Source organism: Episyrphus balteatus, chromosome 4, assembly GCF_945859705.1.
Source record: "Episyrphus balteatus chromosome 4, idEpiBalt1.1, whole genome shotgun sequence".
Taxonomy (NCBI): domain Eukaryota; kingdom Metazoa; phylum Arthropoda; class Insecta; order Diptera; family Syrphidae; genus Episyrphus; species Episyrphus balteatus.
The window spans coordinates 18516551-18526212 of NC_079137.1; positions in this window are offsets into that span (position 1 = coordinate 18516551).

Consider the following 9662-nt stretch of genomic DNA (forward strand, 5'->3'; position numbering starts at 1 on the left):
GTTGGTTTCGGGAAAAGGGCCTGCTACGTCTATTGCAATTCTCTCAAAAGGTGCACCCACATTGTACTGCTGCATCTTACTTTGGATTTTTCTAGCTGGTCCTTTGCTAGCGGCACAAGTATCACATTTTCGGCACCACTTTTCAACGTCTTCTCTCATACGTAACCAGTAGAATTGCTGTCGTAGCTTTTCCAGCGTCTTGTTGATGCCTAAATGGCCTCCAGAAGTTCCACCGTGCATCTCCTGGAGAACATCATTTACCTTTGACTGAGATACGACTAGCTGCATTACGTAGGATTTACCATCTGCGGATTCCCACTTACGCCTGAGTAGCCCTTCTTGCACATGAAGTGAGTCCCATTGTGCCCAATATGCTTTTAGAGTGGGGCTTCGGTCGGAGATGTCGGCCCATTCCGGTTTCTCTTGATGTTCCTTCCATGCAAGGATGGGTTCGATGTCCGAATCTTCCTGTTGGGCCATTCTGAGTTCTTCATTACTCCAGCCGCAAATGGGATCAGCTCTCGTTCTTCTAACAGCGACAACTTCCTTTTCTTCTAGTCGTGTGCAATGCTTGCAGTCTTGCTTGCACGGGCGCCGAGATAATGCGTCTGCATTTGAATGCAGCTTTCCTCTTCGATGTTGAATCTGACATTGATACGTCTGAAGTATCTCGATCCATCTTGCTACTTGACCCTCTGGATTTTTGAAGTTCAAAATCCAATTTAGTGCACCATGATCTGTGCGAAGAAGGAACTTCTGTCCATAGATGTACTTATGGAAGTGCTTTGTTGCCAATACTAGAGCTAGAAGTTCCCTTCTGGTCACGCAATAGTTTCTTTCTTGTTTCGAGAGTACCTTGCTGAAATAGGCAACGACCTTTTCTTCTCCGTCATGAACTTGCGATAAAACAGCACCAACTCCAACATTACTTGCATCTGCGTCAATGATGAATTGTTTGCCTGGAGTCGGATAGGCCAGCACAGGAGCTTCACATAACCGCAGCTTCAGTTCCTGAAAGCTTTTCTCACACTCACCTGACCATTTAAAGGGTTTACCCTTCTCCGTAAGTTGGTGCAAGCTTTTGGCGATTCTCGCAAAATCCTTTACAAATCGTCGATAGTACGTTGCCAGACCGAGGAAACTCCGAAGTTGATGCTTGTCCTGAGGGGTTGGCCAGTTCTTCACAGTGTCAACTTTTTCAGGATCAGTCTTCACTCCTTGGGATGAGATGATATGCCCCAAATATTTAACCTCGGTCTTGAAAAGTTCACATTTCTTTGGATTCAACTTAAGATGTGCTTCTCGTAGCCTCTGGAATACAGCCTTTAGGTTTTCACAATGGTCATCAAATGTTTTTCCGTAAACGATGACATCATCCAAATAGACTAGGCAAGATTTCCAGGTTAATCCATTCAAAACGCACTCCATCAAGCGCTCAAAAGTAGCTGGGGCATTACATAGCCCAAACGGCATGACATTAAACTGCCACAGACCATTTCCTGTGGAGAAAGCCGTCTTTTCCCGATCTTCTGGATGGATTTCTACCTGCCAGTAGCCACTCTTCAAGTCCAAAGTCGAAAACCATTGTGCTCCTTCCATTGCATCTAGAGTATCGCTGATTCTTGGCAGTGGGTAGCTGTCTTTCTTCGTCACATCATTCAGCCTTCGGTAGTCGACACAAAATCGAGTGCTTCCATCCTTCTTTTTGACGAGAACTACCGGTGATGCCCAAGGGCTTTTGGAATTTTCGATTAGCCCGTCTTTCTTCATTGTTGTTATCATTTCTTCAACTTCACCTTGTTTGGCCAACGGGAGACGTCTTGCTGGTTGACGAATCGGCCTAGCATCTCCTGTATCGATTCGATGCTGCACCAGTTGTGTCCGGCCGTATTGCCCGCTGGGTGAAGAGAAAATATCAGCATATTCATGAAGAAGACTTCCCGCAACATTAAGCTGATGTTGACTCAAGTTGTCTGATTTGAGAATTTGTTTCTTTAGTTTCTCCGAGTTCATAGTCATCTGTGTATCCACCTCGTTGATCTTAGTTATTGCGGCCACAGATTCACATTGCCCAACAACTTCTCCTTTCTTAAGCTTGATTGGGTACGGTTTGATGTTAAGTATCCGTACAGGTACCATGTTGTTCTTTGGTGCTACAAGAGTCTTCCCGATGATGATGTTTTGGGAACTTTGCTCAACTTCTGGTTCAACCATGAGGTATCGATGGCTTCCAATATTCCCCTTTAACTTCGTCCACACAAAAACTTCTGAAGAAGGAGGCAGGCACATGTCTTCTTTGATGACAGTTCTAATTGTTGTCGAGTTGTCAGTGCCATAGACCATTGGAATCTCTACATTTCTGTATTTCAGGACTTGATTACCGATATCCAAAATGATTTCATGCTCCTTGATGAAGTCGATTCCAATGATGCACTCATCACATATATCTGCCACCAAAAACGCATGCGAAAACTTTAGCTCTGCCATACGGATCGTAAGACGAACTTCACCGTACACCCTTGCTGCTTCTCCTGTGGCGGTCTTCAGACGGTAGCTGTTGGTGTTATGTAGCCAAGTCATCTTTACCAAGTCTCTTCGTACAATAGAGGCGGTGGCACCGGTGTCAATTGTAGCCACGTGTTGGTTATTGTTTATGGTTGCCTCTACTGTCAGACTTTTGTTATCTCGTTTAGTCTGTGAGACTTGAATTGTGGTTCTGGGGCCATCGATACCAGAAACCAGCTTCAGCCCCTCGAAGTTGGTTCTTACAAGTTGAGGATGAGTGTTGGTTGTATCGCTTACCTGTTGTTGGGCAATATTCCTGTTTCCACAGTGCTGGCAAGCATTTCTTCTTGGTGGCAATCTGCACTGCCGCTGGAGATGTCCTGTCTTGTTACAGTTCCAGCATCGAGCAGCTCCGTCTCGTTGGTTTCTTTGGAATGCGAGTTTTTGACAAGAGCATTCCTCCAATGCAACTTCTCTTACTCGATGAACGCCTTGAGTAGCCTGTTCTGCTGCTTCCATAGTAAGTGCGAACGCTAATGCTTCAGGAAGGGAACGTTTTCCAGCTGTTCGTATCGCTCGCTGAAGATTTATGTCAGATACAGCACGAACAAAGGCTTCTGTCGCAAACTGATTGATAATGTCGTCTCCTGCTATCGGATATGCCAGATGAGCTAACCTTTCAATATCTGCTTGGAGTTGTTGCAGAGTTTCTCCTCTTTTGTGGACTCTTGTATTGAGTTGGACGCGGAAGACTTCCTGCATATGGCCATCTCCAAAGTGTTTTTCAATGACCTGGACAAGATCGTCAAAGTTACCATTCTTTTCTGGTGGTAAAGTTTGTAACAACTCAGCAGCAGGACCTCTAAGAGCAAGAGTCAGCGCTATACTTTTGTCTTCGTCATCCCAGCCATTTGTTGTGACAGCTGCCTCAAACTGTTTCTTGTAGATCGACCAAGAACTTTGTCCATCAAAGGTTGGTGGATGCATTTCTTTCTTCTTTAAATACTCACCAGAACTTTCTCGCACCTTAATTTTTCGAACCTTGTCAAGTTCTTCGGTAAAACTTTGCATTTTAACTTCCATTCCTTTGAATTTGTCATCGAATTTTATTTCTACTTTCTCGAGTTTTTCTTCAACTTTCTCGAACTTTTCTTGAGATTGTTTTTCAACACCTTTGATGGAAGCATCAAGAGCAACGAACTTGTTCTCGATAGCATCAAGCTTACCTTCGATGAGGTTTTTCTGTTCATCTAGAAGGTTCTTTTGGGTTTCGAGAAGATTCTTCTGTTCATTCTTTTGCTCTGTGCGTTGTTGTTCCATTTGTTCTCTCTGTTCTTTGCGTTGTGTCTCAATTTGTTCGAGAAGATTCTTCTGTTCATCCTTTTGTTCTTTACGTTGTTGTTCCATTTGATCTTTCTGTTCTTCAAATTTTGCAAGGAGAACAGCCATCATGGATGACATATCGGAACTAGTACTTACTCGTTCTTCTATCATTTCAACTTCGAATTGAAATGTATCCAAATCTTCGTTTTTCTGGGTTAAATAATCCTGTAGACGAATAATGAGATCATTTTTCGATCCAGCAGTAGGAAGACCTCGCTTAGTTAATTCCGCCTTCAGCTCAGTCAAACTTAACTGATTTAGTGTTTTACCCATTTTGACTTTTCAAAACGCGAGCACTTTTACTTATTTCAAAATGTTTTACACTTTGTTTATTGTTAAAACACACGCGCACTTTTTATTCGCGAAATTATCTGATTCGCACAAATAAATAAGTTTTATTCCACTTTTCTGACACCAATGTAACGTTTTATTCCGGGTTCACAATAAAACTTATTTAATTTACACTTATATTTCCGTTTAAATAAGAACACACTTTATTTCAACTCAATTTACTTTTATTATTCTCTCAAACAAACACACTTTTAAATCACTTTATTTACTACTAACAATTCGCAACACTTTATTTCACTTTGTACTGTACTCTTTCACTTTCAAGATTAAACTGTCTCGGTCGGTGTCTACGCTGCCCTTTTATACCGGAATTTCGAGATTCGAGAATGTCTTCGAAGGTTCTCGTCTTTGCTTCTCGAAACTTCCTTTCCAGGAGGGGGCGCTTCATACTTCCAGTCTAGTGGGATATTTATGGATGTGTTCAGAGGGTAGGTAGTTTCTTAATTATTAAAGGTCCGTTCACATTTCTACCTTTGCAGTAGTAGGTAGTGTGTTCAGACTTTTATCTTAAAAGTAGTTGAGTAATTCATCGTTACAATACATATGTATAAAAAATTTCTATTTGATAAGAAATTCAAAAATTTGATAAGAAAACAAAAACAAATGTTTCATGTACAAACGGACGCACCGAGCGACCCACAGACACAGAAGAATGGCATTTCCAAAACCAGACTTTTTGGAGTCAATCCGCGGTTTAAAGTGAATTCTTCAAAATGCGTCTGTTTATTTTAGTGTATTTTTTCATTTTTTGTCCATTTGTGGTAAATTTTGCAAAGTATAATCGTATTTTTGTGTTTTCATATTTGGTAATTTCTATAGTTTCCCGCGATAAATTCAGTTCTTCACAGATTTTTTTAACAGACACGCCAAAATAATGACTTGCAACAGAAGATGCACTAATTTCAATGTTAAGTTCCGCCGTTATGCCCAAGTTTTTTCAAATCGGAGCCTTAATAAGTCTGTCAGTTTTATACGTGCTTGAAACACGTAAAATGAATTACCTTACCTTAACAACGTTGAAAAAGAACGATTGTCAAAATACTTTTTTCCCTCAGAAATTAGCACTTTTTATACAAAAAATGCAGCCTCGAAGCATAATACCAACTATATACCATCATGAGATTCACCATGACCATAATATACTTAAATAACCGTCAACTTCCTTATTTTATATTTAACCATTACAGATTATTCGCATCAGTTAGTAAAATGTTCATTTTGTCAAAATACTTTTTCCGATTATTGTATGTAATAAAATTTATTATATTTATTTTTTGTTGCTTTTAAATTTACATAAACTACACTCCTGCTCAAAATTAAAGCACGCTTTTTTCTTCTGTACCTACTTATAGCCCTGTATTTTATTTTAAATGGCTTTAAAATTCTTTGGTCTATTCTTTTGTTTTTTTATTGTTTAGCAAGTCGCCAAAATGCTAAACTGCAACAGTATTTCTAACCAAAAAAAAAAGATAAACCAAATTTAACAACTTAACGTCTGAAAACTGATATTAAAATAATTTTTGTTTTTTAAGAAAAAAAATTTTTTAAAATGGAAACAAGTCACAGTTCTTTCCAAAAATTGTATTCAAAACATGCAATTGTCTCCTCTAGCGCATATGGCAACTTGAAGTCGTCTGTTCAATCCACGAATTAACTTTTGAAGGTTTTGTTGTAACTCTTTTTTCACTGCAGTTTTCAGTTGATCAAGACTGCTTGGAGGGGGATTTCGGTCTAATATGCATCTTTTTCAATCTTTTCAACATTTCCATCAACCTTGACATGTTCTATTGAATTTAAGTCCTGATTTCTGTGTGGTCAATCCAGAGCTGCCATATTAAAATCTTGAAGATATTCTTAAAACACTCAATCAAAATCAAAATTCGTGCATCAGACTAAACTGTGGACCGAATCTAGTGGTGATTGGAAGGGCTCACTAACCCCGTACGTGTTGTTAAGCAGATTTTACTCCATGAAAATTTATGACTTACCTCTAAGAGGTTCGCGGGTTGACAGACTGACTTCAGCAAATCTCTCCAAGTCTTCCCCACAGACATTTTATTCCATGAGGAAATAACCATGATACTGTGACATAAAGTAACAATAAAACTTTTATATTAAATAATTATGATGTGCGTTAAATTTAAGCAGAAGTGTATATGTTGTCACAAACACGTACATAATATGTTCTGTAGCTCAACTCAATAAAATTTTTTAGCTTCACTTGCTAAAAGATAATGTCTTAATGTGCTAGCACCATTGAATAATTATATATAGAAGTGACACCGATAGTTTCTAGCGCTACAGAATTTTATTTTTTTCGGCAATTAGATGTACTAAAAAATCCCCAGAGAGAATGGGGCTTGTCTTAGAAAATTATTTTTCCAAAAATTTGTTTTTAAAAAAGGAAATTTCACTAATACAAACGTAACAAAACAAATATCAAATAAAAATAAATTGTATCGACACGTCGACATCCTATAATAGAAAAAAAATAAGGAAATTTTACTCACACATAAAACATAAAACAAATATCAAACAAAAATAAATCGTATCGACACATCGACATCCTATAAATGAAAAAATAAAATAAGGAAATTTTACTCATACATACAAAATTACACAAATATCAAACAAAAATATTGAAAAGTTAGTTGACATTATAAATGTATCCATAGTAACTCGAAACTAAAAACAAGAAATTTTTTATTAACGACAAGAATTTGAACAAAATTAAATATTATTGTTGTATATCCTAGGCACTTTATAGTTTATAGGGCATGAAAGTTACCCTTGTTTCAATAGTCCTATTAGCGTAGGTGGCAAGGTGATTGCTCTTTAATTTTGCTTTCTGAGTTCGTATCCCCACAGAGATTGCTATTTTTTTATATTATATTTTGTTTTGGAATATTATGAAATGCGTAACAATAAGAGCCTTTTTTTGCGGAATCGAAACTTAAGCATTTAATTACAACATAAATCTTTATGTGACAGTTTCCCCTGAAGTAAAAATAGAGCCTATACTTTTATGTTCAACATGAATTATTTAAGGTTCGTTTCAGCTAATGGCCTTTAAAGAAAAAAAGAAAAACGTTAAGAAAAACTCAACGTAATATTTTAAATCAGGTAAGAGCTCAAACCAATAAGTCGATTTGGCTCAAACTTTTTGTTTATTTTTGATTCCAAGGAGGGGAAAGTGAAATTTTTTAAAGGTACCAACTAGAGATGCTGCGAATAATGATTCGGTCGAATCCCGAACATTCGACCACGGTTATACATTCACTTACTATTACGCTATTATTACTATAATTCACCAAAACTTATCATTAGTAAATTTGATTTTCTACGAGCCTTACCAATAATCAAATTAAAGGCTCACTTAAATATTTAACTGAATTATACATATTTCCAATATAAACAATTTAATACTCAGGTTAAAGGCTAAAGCTCGGCTAAATTTAATAGTTGAGTTTCATAACCATAAAATTTAACCGAGCATTAGCTTTTAACCTGAGTTGTTTTTATACACTAGCCCAAAAAGTTAAAGGAACAAAGGAAAATTCGTGATAGCTCCAAAACAAGTAGGTACCTATTCGATTTGATTTTTTCTACTAAGATAGATTTTTAGAAAAAAAATGCTTCATACGAAGTTTGATGTTAATCGGTAGATCCATTTAGCTGTTCCTTTGGGAGGTGGCAAAGTACTACTAGTAGTTTACTAGCGATTTTCAATGGAACGCACTTTCAACAAATTCAATACAAATCGTATCCACTCGGGAAGAAGAGCATGAGTTGGTAGATGATAGTACTAGATTAAACAAAAAATCTACTATTAGCAGACTACCACCTCCAGTCGAACAGGGCTATAGTAATCCCATGTCTGATTGTTATCTCAACTTTTTTTTTTGTAAGAATGCATAGCTTGACTATATAAAAAGCATGTAAAAGCTACATTCTTCTAGTTTTAGAATCTTAGAACCAAATATGTATTTTATTTCAAATGGTGAAATAGAAAAATCATTGGAACTATCCCAAAACCACATTTTCTTGCATTTGCGATCAAAATATGCCTTTTTACCTTTTAAGTTTATTTGAACATTTTATTAATAAATATCGTTTAAATTTTAGATAACAAAAATGTTTTAATTAAAAATAAAGAAAAGTATCCAAAAATGGTATGAAAAGATTTTTTTTTTTTTCAAAATTTAACATTTTATAAAAACTTTAATTTTTATATAAAAATCCTTGTTCGCAAACATAAATCAGTTTAAGCAAATAAACGAGGTTGTTTCGTATTGTATAAAAATAATTTGAAATATGTATTAAAATACTTTAAAATAATGTGAAATATGGCCATATTGTATGAACTTAATCCCTACCTACTCTTGCATTATGCGGTTTAAGAAAATAGTAAGTATATGCCACAGTGCATGTGGAAAACATTCAAACAATGTGAACTACAACTTTGGCCTAGATATAATTACAAAAAGCACCCTAATTAAAATTAAATAAACACTTCTATAACTGAAGAAAATCTTCTTGTCGTTAATAAAAACAAAAAACAAAATCCTTCCAAATATACATAAGACCAAACATTCAAAAATAAATATTCAATTCAAAATAATACAAAAATTTAAAATAAATTCAATTTCAATATTACAGAAACAAAAATAAACAAACACACTACTAGCACAAAACAAAACTAATACAAATACACCAAATATAAATAATATTGTAGATGTGGTTACTTAGTAACCAAAAGTCCTTTTCAGGGATTTTTCGGCCATCGAATACACAATCCTAAAACGATTGTGGCGCTACTCCTCAAACGATTGTGGCTCCACCCCTCAAACATAGCGGACGTTTTTTCCGGTGTCACTTCTATATATAATTATTCAATGCTAGCACTTAATCGAAATAAAATAAACTTAATATAAATCTTACTTTTCTGAAGATTTTGAAACTTCTTTTTGAGTTTTTAAAGAGAGCCATAAAAGAGCTACAGTAAAACATATTTTTCGTATAAAACCTAATACTTTTAAAATATATGTATGTAAGTTTTTTTTAGCTTTAAGCCTTAACACTTTATAAGCTATAACGGACTTATCGGACAGAAGAAACTACAGGACTTTTTACAAATTGTAAACAATGGCAATAACCAAAATTCAGAGTCTTACAAGTTTTTCCGAGATTGTTGCAATGACCGAGTAAATATTTTTTAGGCTCAATCTGATATTAGATTTTTTACAATAGTTAGTGAAAATCCAGTATTGAATCCAACGAACACAACACCGGGTACGCCAGGGGCGTACACACCATTCATTGGGGCATGCGGGGCGGTACCCCGGGCCCCCGACAGACCGGGGCCCCGACTGGAGACCATGCAGAGAAGGCAAATTATTATAAAAGTAACGAAGCAAAAAGAT